Source organism: Oryctolagus cuniculus (genome assembly GCF_964237555.1).
Source record: "Oryctolagus cuniculus chromosome 17 unlocalized genomic scaffold, mOryCun1.1 SUPER_17_unloc_1, whole genome shotgun sequence".
Classification (NCBI taxonomy): domain Eukaryota; kingdom Metazoa; phylum Chordata; class Mammalia; order Lagomorpha; family Leporidae; genus Oryctolagus; species Oryctolagus cuniculus.
Window position 1 is genome coordinate 1,148,711 of NW_027208202.1, and position 27,639 is coordinate 1,176,349.

The 27,639-nt window shown below is 40.1% G+C and overlaps 1 protein-coding gene and 1 long non-coding RNA gene across 2 annotated transcripts in view; both read left to right on the forward strand.

Annotated features, from left to right (window-relative positions):
* Positions 1-26,930, forward strand: part of LOC103346843 (nucleus accumbens-associated protein 1) — a 46,481-nt gene extending 19,551 nt beyond the window's left edge. The window contains exon 7 of the long non-coding RNA XR_011385740.1: positions 251-26,930. This is a non-coding gene — a long non-coding RNA (nucleus accumbens-associated protein 1). The remainder of the gene's footprint in view (positions 1-250) is intronic.
* The window catches only part of LOC103346018 (adenomatous polyposis coli protein 2), a 28,653-nt gene continuing 10,557 nt past the window's right edge, over positions 9,544-27,639 (forward strand). The window contains 1 exon segment of the mRNA XM_070067654.1: positions 9,544-9,638. The gene's annotated coding sequence lies outside the window, so the exon portion shown is untranslated.

Genomic DNA, 27,639 nt, shown 5'->3' on the forward strand with positions numbered 1-27,639 from the left:
GTTTTTTTTTTTCATTATTTTTATAATGTAGCATTAGATTGCTTGTTTTAAGGATGAATAGATTGTCATTGTTTGAAAATAATATCTAAACATAATGTGTTGCTTAAAATACTTTGAAGACTTTGGGCAGTCTTTGCCTCTATTTCCTCACTTTTGAAGTGGGGATAATAAAATAGAATTGACAGGGGGTTTATGGGATAATGTGCACTTGGTAAATGCTAAATAATGATTAATTGCTTTTATGTTACAGTTTGTTCCATCATCATCATCATCGTTGTCATCATCATTAACAATTTGATATTGTAGGAAATTTTTATAGTGTACTAGGCTAGAGATGCCAGCAAGAAAAGACAAGCAGTATGACTTATAGGGAAATAGATTTATTACCTGAAAGACAGCTAAGAATTAGCTTAACCTGGGGCTTTTATTAAAACTCTAAATCTCTGATATATTATTTCAAATTTTCTTTATATAGCAAATTTATGGACTTGGCAAAAAAGGAACATGGTACTATTAGTGTAAGGTTAGAGGTGATATCAAGAACTATAACAAATAAATCATGAAATTTAAAATCCATGGACCCTAACTATAGCTTCATATGTCTTATACTCACAGATTTATTTTTGTGGCCTACGAGGTTTTACTATGATTTGTATTTCTTTGTGGTTTTCTTCATTGATTCAGAGAGGTAGAAAACAAACAGACTTAACTCCTATGACACTTGTATGGGGTTATATAATGCCTGAATGGTTTTAAGCCACATCTTGCTTTGGAAGTGGGTTGGTTTAAATTTAATTATTTGGCTTCCAACTCATTTGCAATGATGTGTTGTGAAAATATATTATTAGTTTTATGAAATACATCTTACAGGTTTTACAGACCAATGTTACATTTTTTTGTCAAGTTACATGTGAGAGAACACTGCCAGATGTGAAGGAAGAGAGAGTTTCCTGTGTGTGCTGCAGTGGATGTTTAACTTAGGGAATGGAGCACACATGGCCACATGGTGGAAGGAATGTTGTTTCTCCATCCTCCCCCCCCTTCCCAAGGGCAACTGACCTTCTCCTTGCCAAAAGAGGCGAGCCCTTGCCAGCACGTATGACTACAGACTATTACATTAATCTGTCTAGCTGCAGTACCAGCTGCTTGCATGTTTTTAGTTATCTTATTAGATGGTATAACAGTGACCTATTGAATAAACTGAAGGTGCACATTTTTAAACTTTCCTTTTATTATGCTATGTTTCCAAAAATGCCTCCAACTTTGTTGTTCAAGATATCTTTATCTATTTGGGTTCTTTTAAAGTGCTTCTACATGAGTTTTAGGATTGTTTTTTCTAGTTCTGTGAATACTGTCTTTATTATTTTGGTGGTAATTACATTGAAGCTGTGAATTGCTTCAGATAACATGGACTTCTACTAGTATTAATTTTTCTAATCTGCGTACAGAGAAGAACTTTGTATTTTCTTTTGTCTTCTTCACAATCTTTCATCAGTGCTTTGCAATTTTTGTTGTAGATGCCTTTCACGTCCTTGGTTAAATTTATTCTGGGTGATGGGAGGGCAGATCTTGCCCTCACAGTTAAACTGTTAAGACTCTCATGTCCCATTTGGGAGTGCCTGGGTTCAATACCCGATTTCACTACTTAATCCAGCTTCCTGCTAATCCAGACCTGCAGAGGCATTGGTAATGACTCAAGTAATTTGCCTTCCATTTCTGGGACCTGGGTTGAGTTCTTGGCATTTAGGCCTGACCTAACCCTTTCTGTTGTGGGCATTTAGAGATTGAACCAGCAAATGGGAGCTGCCTGTCTCTGCCTGTGTCTCTCTCTCAAATACATTTTTAAAAATTAAAGCTTATTTCAAGATATTTCATTTTTCTATAACTATTGCAAATAGGATTGCTCTTAATTTCTTTCTTAATGAGCTCATTATTGATGATAAAAATACTGTTGATTTTTAGGTCTCAATTTTGTCTCCTGCAGCTTTACTGAATTCATTTATCAGTTCTGATACTGATAGTCTCTTGGTGGAGTCTACATTACTCTGTATAAAGAGTTACATCATCTGCAAATGGGGATACTTCAACTTCTTCCTTTCTTTCTTTCTTTTTTTTTTTTTTTGACAGGCAGAGTTAGACAGTGTGAGAGAGAGAGAGAGAGAAAGGTCTTCCTTCCGTTGGTTCACCCCCCCAATGGCCACCGCAGCCGGTGTGCTGTGCCAATCCAAAGCCAGGAGCCAGGTGCTTCCTCCTGGTCTCCCATGTGGGTGCAGGGCCCAAGCACCTGGGCCATTCTCCACTGCCTTCCCGGGCCACAGCAGATTGCTGGACTGGAAGAGGAGCAACAGGGACAGAAGCCAGCGCCCTGACTGGGTCTAGAACCCGGGGTGCCAGTGCCGCAGGTGGAGGATTAGCCTATTGAGCTGCAGCACCAGCCGACTTCTTCCTTTCTTATGTGTCTTTTATTTTGTTCTATTGGATAATGGCACTGGCTAAAACTTTTCATACTATATTGAATATGAATGGTCAGGAGTGAACATCCTTGTCTGATTCCAGATCTTAGAGCAAATGCTGTTGTCATGTATAACTTTATTTTTAAAACATTTTTAATTATTTATTTTGTGAAAGTGTTACAGGGGGAGGGAGAGCAAACGAGATCTATCTACTGGTTCACTCCCCAGTTGGCCCTAGGCCAGTCCAAAGCCAGGAGCTTCTTCCCAGTCTCCCACATGGAACTTGTCTTCACAATCCAAGTTACATTTCATTGAATTTTGTATATATTTTTTGAGATTTCTTTTTGGTCGGCACCGCAGCTCTCTAGGCTAATCCTCCTGTGGCACCCGCACACCAGGTTCTAGTCCCGGTTGGGGCACTGGTTCTGTCTCAGTTGCTCCTCTTCCAGTCCAGCTTTCTTCTGTGGCCCTGGAAGGCAGTGGAGGATGGCCCAAGTGCTTGGGCCCTGCACCTACATGGGAGACCAGGAGGAAGCACCTAGCTCCTAGCTTCAGATTGGCACAGCGCGCCAGCTGTGGTGGCCATTGGGGGTGGTTGAACCAACGGAAGGAAGACCTTTCTCTCTGTCTCTCTCTCTCTCCCTGCCTAACTCCGCATGTCAAAAAAAAAAGAAAAGAAAGAAAAATTTCTTTTCATTTGTTTTGGCTCTGATCTTTTTTTAAAGATTGGTTTATTTGAGAAGCTGGTGTTGTGGCATAGCTGGTAAAATGACTACCTGCAATGCCAGCATCCTGTATAGGCACCAGTTCAAGTCCTGGCTGCCCCACTTCCAATTTAGTTCCCTGCTAATGCACCTGGGAGAGCAATGGAAGAAGTCCAAAGTGCTTGGACCCCAGAATCCATGTGGAAGACCCAGAAGAAGATCCTGACTCCTGACTTCGGTCTGGCCCAACCCTAGTCCTTTATGTTCAGTTTGGAAGTGAACCAGCGGATGAAAGATATCTCTTTCTGTCTCTTCCTCCTCTCTGTATAACTCTGCTGTTCAAATAAATAAAACAAATAAAAAAAAAACAATTAAAAATTGATTGATTTATTTGAAAGGCAGAGTGACAGAAGGAAGGGGGAGGGAGGGAGAGAGAGCTTTCACCTGCTGGTTTCACAAATAGCCACAAACATCCAGGTCTGGGTCAGGCCAAAGCTAGGAGCCAAGAACTCCATCCTGGTTTTACACATGAGTGGCAGAGGCTCAAGTACTTGAGTCATCATCTGCTTCTTCCAAGGTGCATTAGTGTGGAGCTAGATTAAATGTGGAATAACTGGGGCTAGTGCTGTAGCATACTAGGCTAAGCCTCTGCCTGTGGCACTGCCATCTCATATGGTTGCTCATTTGTATCCAGGCTGCTCTTCTTCCAATCCAGCTTTCTGCTATGGCCTGAGAAAGCAGTGGAAGATGGCCTAAGTGCTTGGGCCCATGCATGTGTGTGGGAGACCCAGAAGAAACTCCTGGATCCTGGCTTCAGAACAGCCTAGCACTGGCCATTGTGGCCATTTGGGGAGTGAACCAGCAGATGAAAGATCTTTCTCTCCATCTCCCCCATCTCTGTAACTCTACCTCTCAAATAAATAAATAAATCTTTAACAAAAAATGGAATAGCTAAGACTGGAACTTGCAGTCCAATATGTGGTGCCGGCTTCCCAAGCTATAGCTTAGCCAACTGGATCACAATACCAACCCCAGATCTTTATCAGTTCTTCCATTGTACTAACATTTGGTTTGCTTTATTCTTGTTTTCCTAGGTCCTTGATATACATTGTTAGGTTGCATGTTTTATAACTTCTTTTTTCTTGCTCTTCCTTTTTTTTTTTTTGAAAGACAGAATGACAGAAAAAGAGGGACAGAGAGAAAAAGAAATGTTCAATCTGCTGGTTCATTCCCCAAATGAATGCAACTGCCTGGGCTTGGCCAGGCTGAAGCCTGGTGTCTGGGACTCCATGTGAGTCTCCCACATGAGTTGCAGGGACCTAAATACTTGGGCTGTCTCCTGCTGCTTTCATAGGCACATTAGCAGGGAGCCGGATCATAAGCAGAACAGGCAGGATTCAAACAGGTGCTCAGATATGGAACATCCATGTCATGAGTGGCAGCTTAACCCCGTGTGGCACAACACCAGGCACTGATCATTTTTTTTTTAATGTAGGGACTTACTATTTTATATTCATCCTTAGGAATCCCCAGAATTTGCATATTTCTCTTAACATTGGCCTGCACAATTCAGAGGCTATCTCCATTTTATATCCTTTTTTTTTGGGGGGGGGGTCTGGTTTCTTCCAAAAGATATCTTGAATTTCAGCTAATATTTTTTCTTCTGCTTGGTCTAGTCTGTTGTTGAGACTTTCGGCTGTACTTTTTATTCAACACTGAATTCTCCATTTTCAAGATTTCTGTTTGACTCTTTTTCAAGATCTCTGTATCTTTGCTGAATTTCTCATTAAAGCCCTGAATTGTTTTCTGGCTGTTTTCATCTCAGAGTGTGTTTTCTCTTGTAACTCTGAGCATCCTAGTAATCATTACTTTGAATATTGGGTATTTTTAAGTCTCTTTTCCTTGGAATTTGTTACTCAAACATTACTTTGTTCCTTTGGAGGTGTCATACTGCCTTGCTTTTTCATACTTCAGTGTTCCTACATGGATATTTGTCATCTGGCAGAATAGCTGTTTCTTTCACAAGATTGATTTGTTTATTTGAGGCAAAGTTACAGAGAAAGAGGAAGAGACAGAAAGATCTTCCATCCAGTGGTCACTCCCCCAAATGGCCACAGTGACTAGAGATGGGCTGATCCAGAGCTAGGAAGCAGGGGCTTCTTCCAGGTCTCCCCATGCAGGAGCAGGGGCCCAAGTACTTGGGCCATCTTCTCCTGCTTTTCCAGGCCATAACAGAGAGCTGGATGGGAAGAGGAGCAGCTGGGACACAAACCAACAGCCATCTGGGGTGTCAGCACTGCAGGTGGAGGCTTAGACTACTGGCATCTTCTTTCACTTTTAATCAGTTGATTTCGTGTAAAAGACTTCCTAAAATGTGTATTTGGGTATCTGGTAAGAATTTTGGCTTTATTTTCATGTAGACACTGTGCAGTCTCCCAATGTCTTCTTTCATAGCAATGGATGACAGTGGCATTTGGGACATGGGGTTCTCTCCTCAGTCCTCAAGGAATGCATGGTTCTTGGCAGCAGCTCATATGGTGGCCCAGGGCCACAAGGGTGCCACCCTCAGTCCACTGTGCCTGAGGTGCAGGAATGCTGCCCTGAGGTCTGACGTGGTTGCTCAGGTGCTCACGTAGGCAGGTGTGTTTGCTGTCACAGAAGCACTAAGTCCAGTAAGGATTCAGGTGTTCCTGGAGTGCCAGCCGCATGCTTCCATACAATGCCTGAATACCCATCTGCCTTTTATTTTAACCCCAGTTACTCTCTCTGTGTTGTACTGCCTGGAGTTGGGGGTTGAGGGAGGATTGGAATGAGCAGTTTTGTGGCCACCTATGCTACAATACTAGATCAAACCTAAGCCCTTCAGCCTGCAAAAAAAGCCTGCAGAATTGGGTGTGGTCAAGTGCCAATTTGTCATGATCTGCCAACAGTTGACATGGACTCGCCATCTGAGACCACTACAACCAACCACATGTGATGCTGGCCTGGATATAAGTCTAATTCACTGGGGCTGTGGTCTCCACTTGGGACAAGGGCTGGTCCTCTGTCTACAAGCACTGACCTTGGGACTGTTAGTACCTGCCAAGCAATGGTTTTACCAGATCTGTGATGCAGTTCTGTGCTCACTTTATTGCCCTACTCCCTAGTGGCTGGACCTTGTTCCTTGCTTGCCTGTGGTCAGGGAACAAGGAATGGGGGAGATCTCTTGGCTGCGCATTTTGAGAGTAAGTTGGCATTATCTTGTAGTTGTGTCAAGCCCTTAGGAGGTTGAAGGTGATGCAGGCTGAAAGAGTTGTCTGTTCCTACCTGGGTGCAGCTCTTCACCTGGTGTTAGGGCAGGTTTGTCTCTGTCTGCACATGTAGGTCTGGTTATAGGAGCCTTGCTGTCTATCTGGTGCCACTGTAGTGGGACTGTCACTGATCTCACTTTCCTGCCCTACTCCTTAGTGGTTGAAGTCTTTGCTGTCTGCTTGAAGGTAAGCAGCTTTCAGCATAGGTCCTAACTTGCTTTATTTCAGAGACTCTGAGTTCCCTCATTACCTGTGTTTTAAGTAAAAATGAGGTAATTATAGATAACATCAGTGTTTATCCTGTTAATCATAGCACCTGCACTCCTAACATTGTAGCTTACCCATATCTGGTGCCACATTTTACAGTCTGATGCAGATATACTTAATTTACACTTCTCATATTTCCATTAATTATAATTAGATATTCCTTCTTCTATTTGGATAGTATTTTTAAAATCGTACTTTTTTTATTTTTATTTTTTGCCAGGCAGAGGTAGTGAGAGAGAGAGAGAGAGAGAAAGGTCTTCCTTCTGTTGGTTCACCCCCCAAATGGCTGCTACAGCCGGCGTGCTGCACCAATCTGAAGCCAGGAGCCAGGTGCTTCCTCCTGGTCTCCCATGCAGGTGCAGGGCCCAAGCACTTGGGCCATCCCCCACTGTACTCCCTGGCCACAGCAGAGAGCTGGACTGGAAGAGGAACAACCGGGACTAGTACCTGGCACCCTAATCAGACTAGAACCCGGGGTGTGCCGGTCCCGCAGGCAGAGGACTAGCCAAGTTAGCCATGGCGCTGGCCAAAATCGTACTTTTAAAATGGTATAAAAGTATATACTCTTCTATATTGAATATTGGAATAATGGAATATTGGAATAATTCTTTGCTAGAAGTCTTTCACTAATATGTGTTGTACATATTTGAAACAGATTCAGAAATTTACTGTCCCATTTTTCCTTTGCATTTGATAAGATGAAAGTGACATAATTAATACACTGGTTTAAAAAGTATCAGGCTGTACTTCGGGACTTTAGAAGTGTGTAAATGAACCCTTTAGTATCCAGTTCAGCTGTCTGACCTTTGGCTTCTTCAGCTTCAGATATTCCACCATCTGCCTGTGACCGAGTCCTGCTTAAAGTCCTTTCATCCTGCCCTGGCCTTTTCTGTTTTCTCTCTACTGAAATCTCCGTGAGATGGCGTGACTGGTTGGCTGGCTGACTTTTGAACTGTGTGATTGGCTCTGAGAGCTCCATCTCTTAGCGCTGGGTTCACACAGCTGGGATCCGTCCCTGGCCTCTCTCTCTAACTTGCTGAGCTTCCCGTGATGATGATCTCGTCTTAACCACTAATTTCATCATCAGTAGAAGCCCAGTATCTCTCCTTAAGCAAGTGTTGGAGATGTTCAGTGCTAGACTGTGTGACGTAGTCTTACACTCTTGGCCAGGATTGTAGTTTTTTGACTTTCTTAAGTTAGATCCATCAAGACATTGATTTCTGTCCAAAAGCTACCCAGAATTAGGATGGAAACTATCATATAAGATACAGTATAATTTTCTATAATGTATTATAGATACATATTTGGAACCATATCATATTGGTGTCATATTTGGACCAATAATTCAAATATTTTCTAGATCTGTATTAGCACATAATTTAGTCATTTATACATCATTTTTTAAAACAATTAAATTCAACAATGAGTGGCCGCCACGGCTGCCGCAGCTGCTTAGGTGGAGGCCATGGAGGCCGCGGAGGCTGCAGAGGCGGAGGCCGTGGCCCCTGACGGGGGCCGCAACCGCAGCTGCAGATCCTGTCCAGGAGCCCCCGGAGCGTGGCCACCGTGCAGCCCCGCCATGGCGCAGAGCCTGCAGATGGAGATCCCCAACTTCAGCAATGGCATCTTGGAGTGCCTCAGCCAACAGCGCTTGCAGGGCTGCCCTGTGAGGTGTCGGTGGTGGTCAAGGGCCGTGCTGGCCGCCAACAGCTCTTACTCCTGGGACCTGTGCAACAGCAGCCGCAGTGCCCTGGTGGAGCTGCCGGCGGCCGTGCAGCTGCGGTCGTTCCAGCAGACCCTGAGCTTCTGCTACACGGGCCGCTGAGCACGAACGTGGAGGACCAGTTCCTGCTCACGGACACGGCGGGCTTCCTGCAGATCCAGGAGATCCTGGAGAAAGGCGCTGAGTTCTTCCTGAAGGTGAGCTCCCGGAGCGGCGACTCGCAGGGCCTGCACACCTAGGGGCGCCCTCCTCCTAGCCACAGAGCCCCGTGATGCAGACTTCCGGCTGGCCGGCCTGCAGCTCGCCACTGCCCCTCGTGTCACGGGTCAGGACGGAGCAGCAGGAGTCGGACTCTGCAGTGCACGCCCGGGGCCAAGCGGCTGTGAGACGGTGGCCCCAAGGTGGCCGGGGGCGGCGGCGGCAGTGGCAGTAGCTGCAAGATGGCCAAGTTCTCCATGCTGAACCTGGCGGCCAACCGGCAGCCTTGGCAGCAGGCCCCCGCCGGGGTGGCCTTGGCCGCGGGGGGTGGGGCAGGGCAGCCAGCCAGCCGGGCAGTGGCGGCAGCTGCGGGCGTGGAAAGCTGGCCCAGCACGTCGGAGCGCAGGAGCCCGGGCACCTGGAGCCCCTACACCAGCAACAGCCCGGCTCCTACCACGAGGAGGAGGACGCGGGGAGGAAGACTTGGATGAGCAGTGCCGGCAGATCTGCAACAGGTGCACCGTGCACAGCTCGATGAACGTGGGCCCCACAGCCAAGAAGGTTGAGGCCCTCCCGGAACCCGCAGTCGGATCCAGGTGCCACAAGATTGGTGTCGCTCCCAGCCCAGCTCATCGACCAGATCAGCACCCGTTGTCACCCCAAGCTCCAGGACGAAGGCGGCCCCTCCGAGAAGCCGGAGCTGGTGGCAGGCGCCAAGGTGTGCATCACGAGGGCGCAGCTCAGGAACCCGGCACCAGGTCTTGCCGGCCGCTCCTCGCCTCCTCCTTTGACCGGAACGCACTGGCCCCCAGCTGTGGCACCAGCAAACCACTGGACAGCCGCGGCCTCAAGGACCACTGCCGGAACTTCAAGGAGAGCGAGAGGAACGCCATCGGAGCCAGCGTGTACTCCAACGCAAGCCGGGTCGTGCGCCAGAGCTGGATGCCCAAGCTGAAGCTGCTCACCGGAGGGCGACCCTACACCGCCTGCATCAGCGACTGGGGTAAGACAGAGCCTGAGGTGAAGGGCGTGGAGCACGGCTTCCAGCCGGCCAGGCACAAGGGCGAGAGGCCCCTAGGCGGAGGCTCTGCAGTAACCGCGCCCCACACCCCACCCAGGGGGGCTGTCACACTCCCTCCACCCCACCCGGGGGGGCCGTCACTCCCCCCCACCCCCATGTCCTGTCACAGACATCTCGGTCAGGAGCTACTCTCTGTCTCTCCCCAGTCCCCGCGGGGGGCGCTGCATGCTCCTGGGCCCCTCTCCCCTGTCTCAGCTCTCAGCCCCTTCCCCACTGTGAGAGGCCAGGAGGAGCAGGCAAAGGTGGGCAGGCGGGTCGGGGGCAGGCCCAGGTTTCCTTCTTTCACACAGGGTTCCCCCCTTCCCTCACCCCAAGCATTGTGCCCCCTCACTCACTAATTCGGGCACGGGGCAGGAGCCTTCCTGGTGGAAGTCATTCATTTTTAAATGAATATTATGATCTTGAATTGTAATTCTTTGAATGAAATTTTTGAATCCTTTCCCTTTCCTTCCTCTTTCCTTCTTCACACGTTCCACACTTTCTCCATTCCTTATTTCCTTGTTTCTTTTCAAAATTAGTCATGTTATGAACCGAATATTGTTCTGCCCTCAAAATTTGTATATTGAAAAATATTAGCATGCAATATAATTTTATTAGGATATGAGGCCTTTACTGATTATATCATGAGGATAGAGCACTAAATAGGACTTGTATCCTTATCAGAATACAGGAAAAATGTCCCTGCAAGGATACAGAGAGAATACTATCTTCAAACCAAAACAAAGACCTACCAAATACTAAATCTGCTGGCACCTTGTCTTGTAGTTCCCACTTTCCAGAAAAGTAAGAAAAAAATATTTAGTATTTAAGTCACCTAGTTTATGATATTTTGTTATAGCCACCCAAACTAGCTGGGACAAGTAATGTCCATAAATCAGTTACAATTAACAGTGACATCAAAAGGATGACAAAGTAGATGCCCAAGCTTTTTCACTCATCCAAAAAGAAAAAAAGAAGGCAGCAAGCAAGCAAGAAAGCCATTCATTATTAAAACAGCCTTGAGTTTGCCCAGATATTTATTTAAGAATCTGTAGCATCAAGGTGGAGCAACAATAAGTGTAAGTAACAAAGAAAAGATCAATGGATACATCAACATATCTGAGACATCTGGAGATTTCAAGAAACAAAGAAGGACAAAGATACCAATATCAGCCATGTGGTGACCGCCACCATCACCCCTGGTGTTAAGCTTTGTCACTGAGCTCACTGAAAATGAATAGCCATTGCTGCCAAAATCTTTCAGGAGATGGAGCTGCTGCTATGCCCAACACCAAGAAGGAGCCCCTTTTGTGCCACCCTTGATTGGGGTAGCCATTCTCCCAATCTCACATGTATTCTACTCTATGTCCCTGAAGCTATAAACATGGGTAAAAGTGCCACAAGCATTGTTACAGCTTCTTTCCTACTCTGGGTCTCAGAGTCATGGTCACTCTGCAGGCGTCTGTGTCATGGACCTCAATGCTGCTGCCACATGAGCACCTGTGCCTCAGGTATGTAAACCACCTCCACAGTGAACCACATTGAAACTAGACCCTAAAGTCACTAATGTTCCACACGTACCTATACTCTGAACCCAGATTACTGAACTATACCATCTATGACCATGCTTCAGACATAGAGTCACTACTGATACAGACATGTTAGCACCCCAGTCTCCAGGAGAGATGTGACTTGGTTCTATGTTTTGGAGGCTGAATATCCCTCAAAGGTCCTTGTGTTAAATATTTGGTCTGCATCAGGACGCTATTCAGCGGTGGTTAAACATTTACATGATGGATTTTAATGGGAGGTACTTGGGTCCTGGGGGTGTGCCCTTTGAAATTAGTTCCCATGAGATTATTGTTATGATAGCCTGAATTTGGCTAGTATCAGTTTGATATGCAAGCCACATAAAAGCATGTCAAGAAAATAGGACAATATTCCTAATGAATATAGATGCACACATTCTCACCAAAATATTCACAATTTCAATATCAAATTACCAGAATTATTCATCATGATTAAGTTGGATTTATCCAAAAGATCCGTGAACATACAGAAAGCTATGGATTGTGATGTACTACATTAACATAATAAAGGAAAAATAATGTAATCTTATCAAAAGATGTAGAAGAAGGGTTTGACAAAATTCAACATCATTTTGATTCAAAAAATTTCCTCAGCAAATTATTTACAGAAGGAATGTACCTCAATACAAAAAGGTAACATATGATGAGCAAAAGCAGGGTGGATATCAATAAAGAGAAACTGAAACTTTTTCCTGTAAGTTCTGGCTCAAGGTAAGGGTGCTTAATCTCAGAACTTAAATAAAAAATAGTATTGAAAGAACTGCTACAAGAATTTCACAACAAAGAAATCAAAGACACAAAATTCTTAAGAAATAAAATTACATCTCTTTGTGCAAGAGATGATCTTATTGTACAATTAACATGCAAAAATCAGTATATACAGCAAAATACTATAATATGAAATTAAGAAAACATTTCACTCATAGCAGTGCTCAAATGAATAAATATATAGGAATAAAAAAAGAGATTAAAGACCTATGTACTGAAAATTATAAGCATTAATGAAATAGATATTAGCAAATAGGAAGACAGATAGTGTTCATGGATTAGAAGAATTAAATTTTCAACATTCCTGCATTACTCAATTTCTTTCTAATTCAAGTGGCATTTTTCACAGAGATAGAAAAAAGCCCCAAATTTATATAAAATAGAACCTGAATACTCCAAGTAATCTTGAGTAAGAAAAATAAAGGTAGAGGCAGCACACTTCCCAATTTTAAGATATATTTATTAAAAAGACATAATCATCAAGATAGTATGATACCGGAATAAAATTATACATGTACACCAATGGTACAGAATAAAGAGCTCAGAAATAAATCTACATGTTTATTGTTAATTGATATTTCACAAAGATACCGAGAAAACACAATGGGAATGGGATAGTCTCTTCAACAAATGATGCTGGGAAAACTGCATAACCATGTTTGGAAGAATAAAATTAAGCACATATTTCATATTATATACAAAAATCAACTCAAGATGGTTGAGAGACTTAAAAAGAAGCACTGAAACCATCAAAACACTGAAAAGAAAACAAAGAAAAAGCTCCTTGACCTTGTTCTGGGCAATGATGTTGGGCTATGACAAGCAACAAAAGCAAAAACATGTAGATAGAATTGCATCAGACTATACATTGTGCACAGCAAAGGAAATAATCAACAAAGTAAACAAAAAAGATCTATGGAATGGGAGAAAATAGTGGGAAATCATACATCTGAGAAACTGTTAATAGCCAAAATATGTAAGAGGCTCAAACAACAGTAAAAATTCATGGCAGGCATTTGGCCTGGCAGTTAAATTGTTTCTTATAATTCCTGTTTTCATATCTGAGTAACTAGGATGAATTCCTAGCTTTTGCTCCCAATTCCTGCTCTCTCAAAATGAAGAACCTGGAGAGCAATAACGATGGTTCAAGTAATCGGGTTCCTGATACTAACTTTGATTGGGTTTCTGGATCTTTGGTTCAGGCTTTGGCCTCTCTGTTTTTGTGGGCACATTGTGTTTGTTCATCTCTGTGCCTCACAAATAAGTAAATAAGTAAAAGTAATTTAAAAAAAATAGCTAAAATGAAATAAACCAAATGAAATTGAAAAAGGAACTAAATAAAAAATATTTTTCAAAGCAGACATCAAAATGGTTGATAGCTGAATGAAAAGACAGTCTACCACTCATCTTTAGAAATTAGCAATCATATCATGCAATATCACTGCTCACCGGTTAGAATGGCTATTATGAAAAAGAACAAAGATAAATGTTTCAGAGGATGTTGAGAAAGGCAAAGTTTTGAGAAAAGCCAATGAGAAAGTAAACTGATCTAGCTATCCCAGTTCTGAGTGCGCATTTAAAGGAAATAAAATCACTATGTTGAAGAGGTGTCTGCACTCTCATTTGTTATTGCATGTTTAACAATATTCAAGATATGGAGCAAACCTACATGGCTGGACAAATGAATAAATGAACAACATATGGAAATTGTACCATATGCAACAACAGAGATAAACCTTAAGGATATTATGCTAAGCAAAATAAGTCAGAAATTATTATTTCAATTATATGAAAAAGTATAAACAAAACTACTCACAGAAGCCAAGATCTTACTGGTTAAATGGTACAAATTTAAAATAGAAAGAAGGAGAAATTCTGGAAATCTAATGCATAACATGGAAACTATAGTTAACAATACAGCATGAATATACCTGAAATTGGACAAGATGATAGATTTTAAGTATTTTTACCAGTCATACACAAAGAAACAATGGGTGACTGTCAGTTATTGAATATGATGGTGACTGTAATTGTGAGCTTTTTACAATGTATACATATATCAAAACCTCACACTGTATATTTTATATAGATTTTATTTGTAAATTATGCCTAATTTGAGGAAAATAAGTGAACAAGTTAAAAAATATTGCTTGATCAATATTAATATGTGATTGCGCTCAATTTCACTTGCCACAGATATGCAAATTTAAAACAGGACCTAATTCCACTACACAACCAAGAGAACATCTAAAAGAAGAAAGACAAGCAATTCCTACTGTTGGTAAGAAGGCTAAACAACTGCAACGCCTATAAACTGTTTGCAGGAATATAAACTACAATGTTTTACAGATACCCTAGAAAACTTGTTGTCAGCTACTAGAAACTAAATATGTACTTTATATGCCAGTAATCTCTTTCCTAGATATATATGCCCAACAGAAATGTCTTTATGTCCTACAAAAGACATTCTCATAAAGCAGTATACGGAATAGCCAAAGACTGGAAATAACCCAAATTGTCAACAAAACATAATGGAAAAATAAATTGTCCTTCAGTCACACAACTGCAACAATGGTTTTCAAGCTTGTGGTTTCTGTAACTGTATATGATTTGGGTGGTAATCCTAAAAGACATCAATTCCAAAGACAATAATCCCAAATGTTGCTATGAATGTCTCTAAAGATGGAAATCTGAGAACTATAATTCTGAATAAAAGAAGCTAATTCTTTAAAAGACATTGGTTTTCATTTTTAAAATATTAATTAAAAGGAACATATAAAAGCACAGCAGAACACTTCATAAGCCACTTTACACAATAAAACAGGCAATAATTATGCATGTTTTCTCATGCATAATCATTCAAGTGTACAAATGATAGTCACATGGGTATAACAATTATAAACTAATGAATCATCTCTCTTTACATATAAATATATATATAATATATATGTCTATAAATGAAATATATAAAAGCATGACATACTGGTAGGAAATGTTGTGTACCCAACTTAGTTACTTTGGTAATCTGAAATATTGACAATCTAAGTCTTAAGGGACTTAGAATGGTGGGGTGAGCATTTTGACATAGCTATTAAGAAAAAGCTTGGCGGCCGGCGCCGCGGCTCACTAGGCTAATCCTCCGCCTACCGGCGCCGGCACACCGGGTTCTAATCCTGGTCCGGGCGCCAGATTCTGTCCCGGTTGCCCCTCTTCCAGGCCAGCTCTCTGCTGTGGCCAGGGAGTGCAGTGGAGGATGGCCCAGGTGCTTGGGCCCTGCAGCCCATGGGAGACCAGGAAAAGCACCTGGCTCCTGGCTCCTGCCATCGGATCAGCGCGGTGCGCCGGCCGCAGCGCGCCGGCCGCGGTGGCCATTGGAAGGTGAACCAACGGCAAAGGAAGACCTTTCTCTCTGTCTCTCTCTCTCACTGTCCACTCAGCCTGTCAGAAAAAAAAAAAAAAAAGAATGAAAGAAAAAGAAAAAGCTTGGGATACCTGTATACCTTACCAGAGTTCCTGGGTTCAGTTCCTGGCACTATTCATGATTCAAGCCACATGCTAAAGTGTATTTTTAGATGCAACAGATGATGGTTCAAGTAGTTGGGTCTCTACAACCCATGTTGGAGATCCAGATTGAGTTCCCAGCTCCTGGATTTAGCATACTCCTGTCCCAGCAGTCGAGGGCATTTGGAGTATGAACAAATGGATGGGAGATCTCTGTTCCCTTCCAATCCCTTGCCTCACCTCACCTTGCCTTTTCCTTCCCTTCTCTCTCTTTTCTTATTCTCTTTCTCTTTCCCCCCTCCCTCCATCTATCTCTGTCCCTCTTTCTCTCTTTCCTTTACAAATAAAAAAACAAATTAAGAAAGAAATATATGATTATGTATGCAGTCACCCAAAGAATAGAAATATCAAGAAAATTTGTCTTTCTCAAATACAGATGTACAAAAGGATTTCTTTTCATTTATTGAGGAAGATTTAATGTTTTTATGTGCATACACTGTCCTTAAACACAAAGTCTACATTATGAGAATGTACTCTGAATCAGCTAAATTTGAAAAAAATGCATTAAACAAATCTGAACTCTCTAAAAAGTCTACCATATTTATATCTCCAGTATTGCAAGTGATGCAAAGCTGAAATACTCATCATAGTGAAGCATGAAAAAAAGTGTTGTAAATTTGAAACAGTGGGAAAAAAGGAAAAAATGGAATGAAAACATAGAGAGAAAAGTTGACATATGAAAAAGTTATTGTATAGAGTATTGGTAACTGCATCCGGGTTATCTGTAAGAGCAGGCTTATGCGCATGGACATTAACTGTAATTTGAAGTCTTGCATTGTGATGAACAGTTGCTTTTATCCTAGTAGGGCATGACTTTCTTCGGAGAACAATTAAGACTCATATTTTATATGGAACTTGTCGCTCCCCCTCTTCATGGAGGAACGACACTAAACCCTGCCCAGGCTTCATATCCGAGTCACGGCACCATTATGTCACTCCCCCTCTTCGTGGAGGAGCGACACTGAACCCTGCCTAGGCTTCTTATCCGAGTCATGGCACCATTATGTCACTCCCCCTCTTCGTGGAGGAGTGACACTGAACCCTGCCTAGGCTTCTTATCCGAGTCACGGCACCATTATGTCGCTCCCCCTCTTCGTGGAGGAGCGACACTGAACCCTGCCTAGGCTTCATATCCGAGTCACGGCACCATTATGTCGCTCCCCCTCTTCATGGAGGAACGACACTAAACCCTGCCTAGGCTTCATATCCGAGTCACGGCACCATTATGTCGCTCCCCCTCTTCATGGAGGAACGACACTAAACCCTGCCTAGGCTTCATATCCGAGTCACGGCACCATTATGTCGCTCCCCCTCTTCATGGAGGAACGACACTAAACCCTGCCCAGGCTTCATATCCGAGTCATGGCACCATTATGTCGCTCCCCCTCTTCATGGAGGAGTGACACTGAACCCTGCCTAGGCTTCTTATCCGAGTCACGGCACCATTATGTCACTCCCCGTCTTCAAGGAGGAACGGCACAGGACCCTGCGCTGTTCTTTTGTCTGCTCGGCCCTCCCCGGGTTTGCTGCTGGTTCTTCCCGGGTTGGCTACCGTCCCTTCCACCTCCGTGGAAGGGCGGTTCCCCCTAGCCACTTTCCCCACTTCCGCGGGGGAGCGGCACACCGCCGGCCGGCTCTCTCGGGGGCTGCACAGGTGTTCCTTCAGATAGATGTTCCTGGTGCATGTTGTCTCTCTCCTCCTTTATAGTCCTCTTCCACCAATCCCAACTCTGCTACCCACACGCCGAGTACGCTGCTCTCCTCCAATCAGGAGCAGGTCCTGCTGTTTATTGGTTGAACTGGAGGCAGCTGTGTAAAAGCTGTTTCCTCCCTTCTCAGTGCCATATTGTTGGAGAGCAGATGCATAGAATAAGTCTTAATTCCAGTAACTTAGTCTAGTCCAAGTTGCTCCCAGTTGCTCCCCACAGAACTGGTCCTTTAGGAAATTATTCTATTTGATATACACAGTCAAGAGCATTCTTCATAAATTGTGAAATTTTGTCCATCATCTACTCTGTATTTCTAAATTGATTTGGGCCCACAAAATCCATTCTGTATGTACTGACACACTGACCACAGATTTGGCAGGAAGAATACCGGTGACAGGAGGGCAACAACACTCATTGCGTGTCTTCTTATTCTTCTCTTTATGAAACCCTCAAACCTGAAAATAACTTTGCTGGCTACTTCAAACAATGCAGCCTTAATTGATTAATAACTCCTGGAATTTCACAAACTGGAAGGAATGCCAATGCATGAGAATAACTCATTTATAAACCAGTTTTCCTTTTCCATGTCACATGCATCCATGAATTTTCTGCTATGCATTCCATTGAATGGGAAAAATAAACGTTACTAGCAACACCTTGAAATTCACTTTTAGAATTTTTGATTGTACCTAATTTCAAATTTGTCAGTCCAGTTTGGGGGTCCAATTGAAATCTATGTTCTTCTTTGAAGTCCATCAAATCCCCAAACAAGTATTTATGAAGTGTTTTGCTTTTCCTATTATTAAAACATAATTGAGTACATTGATAATAAAATTATTAGATCAAAAAAGGGCATGCATTTTATATATTTGATAAGACAGAGTGAAGACAATTGTGGAAGTGCCATTCATTTTTTAAAGTAAAATATGCACTAGTTTTTCTGTGAGATTATGTAGTAAATGTAAGAATTTTGTTTTCTCTGGCAGTGAAATCCCTAACAAAGAATAATTCACTATTTAGCATGTTTTTTTAAAATTATTTATTTATTTGAGACTTAGAGTTACAGACAGTGAGAGGGAGAGACAGAGAGAAAGGTCTTCCTTCCATTGGTTCACTCCCCAAATGGCTACAGCAGTCGGAACTGTGCCAATCCAAAGCCAGGAGGCAGTTGCTTCTTCCTCCTCGTCTCCCATGCAGGTGCAGGGGCCCAAGCACTTGTGCCATCTTCTACTGCATTCCCAGGCCACAGCAGAGAGCTGGATTGGAAGAGGAGTAGCTGGGACTAGAACCAGCACCCATATGGAATGCCAGCGCTGCAGGAGAAGGATTAACCTACTGTGCCATGGCACCACTGCCTTAATGTGTTTTGTAACACTGAAGGAACCTCTACATCAGCAAGTATATTTAGATCAGAAAGTAATTAAGCTCATCAAATTATTTTGATTCTTTAAAAGTTTTTTTTTAAGGCAGCATGATACTATGCTTAAAGTGGACATAGTGCAACTGAATAGGTGGCAACAGCACTGTGTAAAATGGAAAATCCACACACTAATCCCTTAGAGTATGACTTTATACTCCTTTTTTTTTTTGACAGGCAGAGTGGACAGTGAGAGAGAGAGACAGAGAGAAAGGTCTTCCTTTTGCCGTTGGTTCTCTTTTAAAAATCCTTTTTCCTGGTAGAAATTTTAGTTTCTGTAATTTTAGCTCTCAAGTTTGATCATTATTTTTCAGTATTATTATACATGGGATTTTCATCATTATAGATTTTAGCCCTTAGGGGTTTTTAGCTTTAAACACTTCAAAATTTGTGATTATGATGTTCAGGATTGTGTCTTTTGGAGTGGATGCTTGTCGCAGTGGATAAAATGCTGCTTGGGGCACTGGCTTTGTGGCCTAGCTGGTTAAGCCGCCATCTGCAATGCCAGCATTCCATTTGGGTGCCATTTCACTTGCCAGCTTCTCCCATATCCATCCAATTCCCTGCTGATGCATCTGCAAAAATGGCTGAAGATGATTCAAATAGTTGGGCCCCTGCTCCCATGTGTGAGACCTAGCTGAAACTCCCAGCTCCTGACTTTAGCCTAGCCCAGACCTCCTAGTCATTGTAGCCATTTGGGGAGTGAACAAGCAGATGGAAGATTAGAGGATTCTCTCTCTCCTTCCTTTCCTCCCTCCCTCCCTTTCCCCTCCCCCACTCCTCTTTCTCTCTTCTACCCTGTGTGTGTATGTGTGTCTGTCTCTAACTCTTTCCAATAAATAAATAAATAATTATTATTTTAAAAAAGGAAAAAAAAGATGCACTCGGGATGTCTGCATCCTTTGTTGGAGTCCTTGGGTTTGAGTCTTGCTCAGTTTATAATTCCAACTTTTTGTTGATGCTCACTTTGGGGGGACACAGGTGATAATTAAAGCAATTGGGTCCCTGCCACTGACATGGGAGACCAGGATTGAGTTCCCAACTCATGGTTTCAGTCTGGCTCTGCCCTGTCATTTGGGAAGTAAACTAGCAAATGGATATCTCTCTGCCTCTGTCTCACTCATTTTCTTTGTATGCCTCTATGCTTCAAGTAAATATGAATAAACAAACAAGCAAATAAATAACAAAATGCCAACCTTTTTTAAAAAATTGTGCTTTTTGAGATTATGGTAAGTACTGCTACTTTACAGTCTTAAAAATTATTATAGGACCAAAGGAATTTTTATTTATGTGACTTATATCTATTAATAGTTAACATGTTGGAATTGAGACATTTCAACAACAAATTAACATTTTAACAATTAAAATTGAGACATTTTAATCCCAGGGTTATATAAGCAGCTTCCCATCATGTAGTCTCTGGAAAACTCCCTAACACTCAGGAATGACTGACAGTGAAAAGTTAAATAGCATCTTAGTGTTACTATGAAAAGGTTTAGACTTTGTATACACTCCAGAAAGATGCAAAGAATCTGAGGAGTCACTATGTAATACTTTGAGAACTTCAGCTTAAACAATAGTGAAATGGAACAAACTCCAACATGCAAAAATATCCATTCATTTCCCAGCTAATTAAAGACGCTTATGACAAAGAGCGCATATTCATATTGTATGATCCCATGTATATAAAACAGGAATACACAAAATTATACTATGCTGTAAGAAGTCAGAGTAGAGGAGTATGACTATCAGAGAGTAAAAGGAGGCTTCTAGAGTGATCTTAACAAACTGTTTATCAATATAGGTTGTGATTCTGCAGGTGTACTCAGTCTGTGAAAATTTATAGGCCTATGCACTTACAACTCTAACAGTATGTACATTACAATTCAACAGAAAGGAAAACAAAAATATAAAGTTAAAATAATAAGAACTTATAAATATTGTACATCAATGTTCATATCAAGTCATGTGAATATATGTACATATCAGTATTCATAATATCAAAAGATGGAACACACTGATGAATAAACAATATGCAATATATCAGTACAACAAAATATTATTAGTATTAATGACTAAAGTACTTATTTATGCTGTATTGTAGATAAACGTTGCAAATAGGCCAAAGGAAATAACTCAGACACAAAATAACTCATATTTTATGATTACACCTATATGAAATGTCCAGCAAAGTAAATATATGGAGACAGATTGCAGGTTAGTAACTGCTTTGGGCTGGAGAATGATATGAGAAGTAAATACTGTTTTGTTCCAAATGTTCACAGCATTTTCTTATTCCCTGTCCTACTCCCCCTCGGTGTTAACTTGGTGAAGTGAAAATGACAACTGACATCTGGTTTTTGTTAAGAGCTTTAACAAATAACAAACAGAAAATCTTTGCCATGAATATAACTTGCATTGATATTTGAGATAGTTTACAATACAGAAAAATATAATGACTCTAAAAAAATGATTTGAAAGTGATAAATTTCAATTACAGAGGAGAATATTTCATTTTCATTTATATTTATTTGTATTTATTTACACTCCACTCAGTGTAAGTAAATTCAAGAATTGAGAATTAGAGAACTCCTGAAACTTGTTAATAGTACTTGCTCTCCAGAGATTACTAGCACCACATATGGATAAGACACAAAAATTATTTCATACCTTCCCAAGAGAGAATAATTCTACATCAATAGAGTATTGGTGTTGATTTCAAAGGGAAAGAACAAGGTAAGATTTTTTGATATTTGCTTTTCCTTTCAGTTTGATAGATAATCAACAAAATTTGAATAGTGGTTTTTCTAACTACTTATTGAGTTCTTAATTTAGTGTAGGATTAAGCTTGTGATTACAAAGCAAACTGAAAATATGCCATTATAAAAATTAAAAGAAAAATAGAAAGGAAGCAGAAGAGAGGGTAGGGGCCAGAGAGGGACGGTAGGGTGGGAAGTATTATTATATTCTTGCAACTGTATATAGGAAATGTTTGAAATTTGTTCCATTTATATAAATAAGTTTTAAAAAACTAAAATCATTTTAACAAAATTTAGAAGTATTTTTAAGAGTCTCCTGCAACAGAAAACAAAGTACCATAAGGTCACTTTAACACTGAAAACAAGCTGTGCAAGGGCTGATGCTGTTTTATGTCTTAACAAAGAGCTTCACAGAAAAGGGCAGTTGAACTTCGTCTTTCATCTCTGAATCACATCGTTAATGGAAATAAAAGGTAAAGAAGCAATTCCACATATTAATTTGGGGAGAATGGAAGAAAAAATTGGGATTGTGAGTTTTAAGAGATAAATGAAACATAAAGAAATTGTTGACTTTGGATTGAAGCAAATGCAAATCTCAGTAAAAACTCTGATGTATGAGCAACGTAATAGAGAAATTTATTACTAAACCAAAGTACAAATACAAACCATATGCTCTTATATGAAAAATACAAAATGAAATAATGAATTCTTTCTTTTTGGTAAAACTCAAGTCTGAGCAAGCAGGAAGATACACTGTAAGCACTTACGTATTCTAAATCCATTTGATCTACTTTAATCATGTTTTTTATTTAATAATGTATTCCATATCATCCATTTTCAAAATTTGTAATAAAAATCCAGGATTTACAACTTGGATATTTTTAAATTCTTAATTCTATTATGTCCTAATTCTTTCCTAGTTATAGAAGTGCTATAATTATAATTCACTGTTTTTTATGCATAGATATTTACAAATTTGCAAAACATAACAAATTTATTGTTTTACTGGCTTTAATAATGCAAGATATTACATATATTATGTATATATGTATTCATATACATATGAAGTATTATCATAGTCAGAATTAGTTTTTGTGAAAAATCAGTTGCATTTTTTAATATCTACTTTATTATTCTTTATGCATATATTTTGAAGTAGACATCAGTCACAATTAAGAACAGAATAATGTTCCCACTAAGAGTCAGGACTCTGAAATCTAACATAACTTGACTGTGGTGCTCCAAAATACAAGACTGAATGCCCTTATCTACAAAATTTCATGTAGTCCAATTACTAAGAATGTTCCTTTTTGTAATCATTTAAATCAGGACTTATAAGAGGACTCGGGAAAATCTAGTGAGGCCACTAGGTGTAGGGTTTGCTTGTCATGTGGAAGTTATCCAATGCTGAGAGGAGATACAAAATACATTAAATGAACACTAGGAGGATATAATAAAAACTCACACAATTTCCTGAAGGAGAAAATATGCATTTCTGAAACTAAGCATAGCCCTTGTGATCCAGTTCTTCCTGAATCTGGAGTCTTGGTTAATAATCGTACCTTTGTATGTTTGCCTGAGAACATCACTTTAAACAACAAGAGAATTAAAATGATATTCAAATATGCTGTATGAAATGTTGTCATAGTCTACTAAAAGACGTTTTTGTTGCCATACTTTAGTGCTGCCCTCAACTGACTGCAGCTTCCAGATCATCTCAGAGCTCTGTAGTAGAGACAGGACCCCACATGGTAGGGGATTATTTGTAAAGTCTTATGAGTGGAAACCGAATATGCTGATCTCATATCATACTAAGCTCTGAATGTTAAGTTCTCAAAAGACAATCTGCAGGATCCCAAACATTCCATAAAGAATAGTGGGTGATGTGGCTGGCTGAAAAACTGTCTCATTCTTGTTAATATACATATAGCAAATGTCACTCAGAACACAGTGGGATACAGAAGGAGCAATAACTAGGTAGTAACACAATCTATTCTGGTACTCGACAGTAATAGAGTTTAACACAATCTATTGAAAATTGCAATTTTATGAGTTTTCATTTTAAAAAAAAGATGCCACTGCAACATAAAGACAATAAAAACAAAACAGTGATAAAAATGCAAAACTTAAGAAAAATCACTGGAGACCGCAATTGTCTATAAATTTATCTTTACATTCAATGCTTATCAAATAAAGGTAATACTAGTGCTTTCTATTGATTTTTCAAGCATGCCCTAACATCCTTAAAGATTAAAAGGATCAAGAACTGTCAAGATCATTTTCAAAACGAATGAGTGAATGAAATTATCCTAGCAGCTGCTAAAGCTTCTTATGAAGTTCAATGTAACTATTTCTAGTAATAAGAGAAATATGTGATGTTTGAATCAATAATGGAAAGGTCAAGTAGGCTAGAAACATATCTGTGTTAACATAGAAAACTTTACATAATAGAGGGGGAAAGAAGTATCAGTAAATACATTTTTAATGCTGAAGAAACATTTTTTGCAAAAAAAATGAAACCATCAATAATAAATTAAAGTACTCACAAACATGACAACCCTAAAACATAAAATTTGGTTCAAAAATGATACCATATAAAAATGAATATGTCAGCTGGATAACATTGCCAGACATTGAACTAATAAAGAATTATATTTCAAAATAAATTAAGAATTTTAACAAGTGAAACTTTGCAGTAAAAGTAAAAACAAAGGCAAAATACAGCATACATAATGAATGCACAAAAAAGAACAGCTGACAGTTCAAAAATAAATATATACAACAAAAGCCCCAGCTTACCTCCAACTAGGGAAGAGGAAAATAAATAGTAACTATGATGGAATAACTTTGGAGGATAAGTGGGTAAAATAAAAAGAACTCACAATGTTCAACAAAGTCTAGTCATTTTTTTCTTCTAACCACTTGCCACATGCAAAAACACATATTTCCACAAAAATCAGTAATATGTGTGCACACATGCACACACACACAGTAGCCTAATAAGCAATAATGATAACAAAAACTAGAGACACGTTTCGCCTAAGCAAATAGGAAGAGCAATTTGTTTCCTTATTAAACTATTGAGTGTAGACCAGTTCAAGATGAATAACACTTGCTAAAATTATATTTCAATAATCCCAGTTGGCCATTATATCTACAGTATAACAAACTATTTTCTTGAAGTTCCAAACATGCAAATTACCTATATATTTGAATTGTACATCCCCATATGAAGTAAGAAGTATGAAATACACCTAGTATTAATATATACCATGTGCAAGAAGGTGATTATTTTATGTTAAAGGGGGGTATAGAAGGGCTTTAAGTTATTCTCAATTTATTTTTTGAAATTTTGATATTTAAGGAGAGCCAGCACTATGACACAGTATATGAAACTGTCACCTGCAGCACAGGCACCCCATATGGGCATAGGTTCAAGTCTTGGCTGCTCCGCTTCTGAGCCATCTCCCTTCCCTGTGATTGCACCTGGGAAGACAAAGATGATGGCTCAAATATTTGAGACCCGAAAGAAACTCCTGGCTCCTGGCTTCAGCCTGACTAGCCCTAGCTGTTGCATCCCCTTTGAGAGTGAACCTGAGGATGGAAACTCTCTCACTGTAACTCTGCCTTTCAAATTAATGATAAAATATCATATATTATCATAATATCATATGATAAAATACTAGAAATGTTGAAAACTGTGATATGTATGTGAGTTGAATGATAATCTTTTTGCATTTTTAGAAATATAAAAAGTAGCATCAACTGGATTATAATGCAAATATCAGACAGGAAGCAATTGATTACTTAAGGTCAACTTTATATGATACATTGTAAAGTCCTAATGCTTTTCACACCAAGAATTTTAATAATGCTCTAATTTTTCTATGAGTAAATAAACAAAGTTTTTAGTTTTCTTCAGCATACTCTTTCAGCTGAAAGGGGGAAAAAGAATGATCATCAATGCTGACTACGTCAAGGGAAATACTTTTCCATGCAATTTTACAATATATATTGTAAACCTTTAAAAGCTACTGATGCATTTGAACCCAAAATTCTATTTTTTTAAGATGTATTTATTTATTTAGAGTCAGAGATACACAGAGAGAGGAAAAGCTGAGAGAGAGAGGTCTTCCATCTGATGTTTCAATCCCCAATTGGCTACAACAGCTGGAGCTGTGCTGCTCTGAAGCCAGGAGCCAGGATCTTTTTCTGGGTCTCCCATGAGGGTGCAGGGACCCAAGGACTTGGGCCATCTTCTACTGCTTTCCCGGGCCATAGCAGAAAGCTGGACTGGAAGAGGAGCACCTGGGTCTTGAACCAGCACCCATATGGGATGCTGGTGCTTGAGGCCAGGACGTTCACCCACTGCATCACAGCGCCTGCCCCAAATTATATTTTAAATAATTAACCTAAGGAAGCATAAAGAGATAAAAATGCTTATGTATAAATACATAAAATGTATGCATTTTTAAAAGTATAAATGCCCCAGGTCAATCCCAGAATTTGCAAGCATTTGGGGAACAAACTAGCCAATGAGAGTTCTGTCAATCTTTCTGTCATCCATCCTTCCATTTCTCTGCCTGTTGAATATATAATATGAAATAAAAATACTGTTGTCATCAAATATTCACTACATGAATAAAATTTATGTAAAATAAAAATAAAAATATCCAAAGTGTATTATATATTATATCCACACTGGGTATATGTGTGTAAAGGCATAAATGTTTATCTCAAATCATATAGTTTCTTTTTTAATTTTTCTGTGCTTTCCAAATTTTTATACTGATAATATTTTACATATATTGGTGTGTATATGCAGTTATATGTTTAGATAAAGAATTGTCAAAAGTTATCCACAATCATTTATAACTACATAGTTTTCCACAAATACTCAAGAAGGATATCCTTGTGCTTTGGTAGAGTTATAACCTTATGTATTCATATGGCTGTGTTTTAGAGGAGATTACTTTGAATTAAATAATAATGTTGCATGTATATTAAGATTCTTGGCTTTCCTAATTATTATCATATGGCTATTACTTTAAAAAGGCATATTTTTCTTAGAAACTATACATAGAACTATTTGATATAAGAGGATAGAGAGTTGTCACTTCTCCTAAATGGTTTAGGAAAAAGACAAGCACACATGAGAGAATGATGCTGCCAAAGCTGCAAAATGGAAACAATTGACACACTTAGATAATCATGTGTAGAGATTCCTAAGTCTATTCTTAAATTTAAAAAAACAAAAATTTCAAAATAAATATTTGCCACAAGAAAACCCCAACTCAAGGTAATAATTCAGGAATTAATTTAATTTTGGTAGCTGGCATTTCACTTGTTTCCCATATAATTAAACATTGGTAATAATAATGTAGAGTGAGAGAAGAAGAAGGATGAAAGAGACAGATGGATAATTGATGATTCAAAAAAAAACAAATTATAGAGATTTGAGAAATCTCTATATATTTAATATATATTAAAGTATATCTATATTTACAATGTAATACTTCAATATAAAACAATAAGAAAATTGACACAGTTTGAGTAACACATATTGTCTAAGATGAACTATTACAGTATCTGGGACTGGCACTGTGGCACAACAGATTAAGCCAACACTTGCAGTGCAGGTATCCTGTATGGGTGCTTTTCTGCGGCACAGTTGCTCCACTTCAATCCAGCTCCCTGCGAATACACCTGGGAGAGAAACCAAAGACGGCCTACCTACTTGGCCCTTGCATACCCTGGGAGACATGGATGGAGTTCCTGGATCCTGGCTTTAGTCTGGCTCAGCCAGTTGACTATTGCACCCATATGGGGAGTGAAGCAGTGGATGGAAGATCTGTCTCTCCCTCTAACATTGACTTTCAAATGAATATATATCATTAAAAAGAATCTGTTTAAAACAATGCTATGTGTCTTCTCACTCACATGCATAAAGCGTGCTTGGAAGGCTATGTAGACTCTCAAGATGAGAGTATGAGGTCCAACAATAATTTCAGACATTGCTAAATTTGATCAGGAAAAAGGAAGATTCAAGATATTTAAGGGCTGGCGCCGTGGCTCACTAGGCTAATCCTCCTCCTAGCGGCGCCGGCACACCGGGTTCTAGTCCCGGTCGGGGCGCCGGAT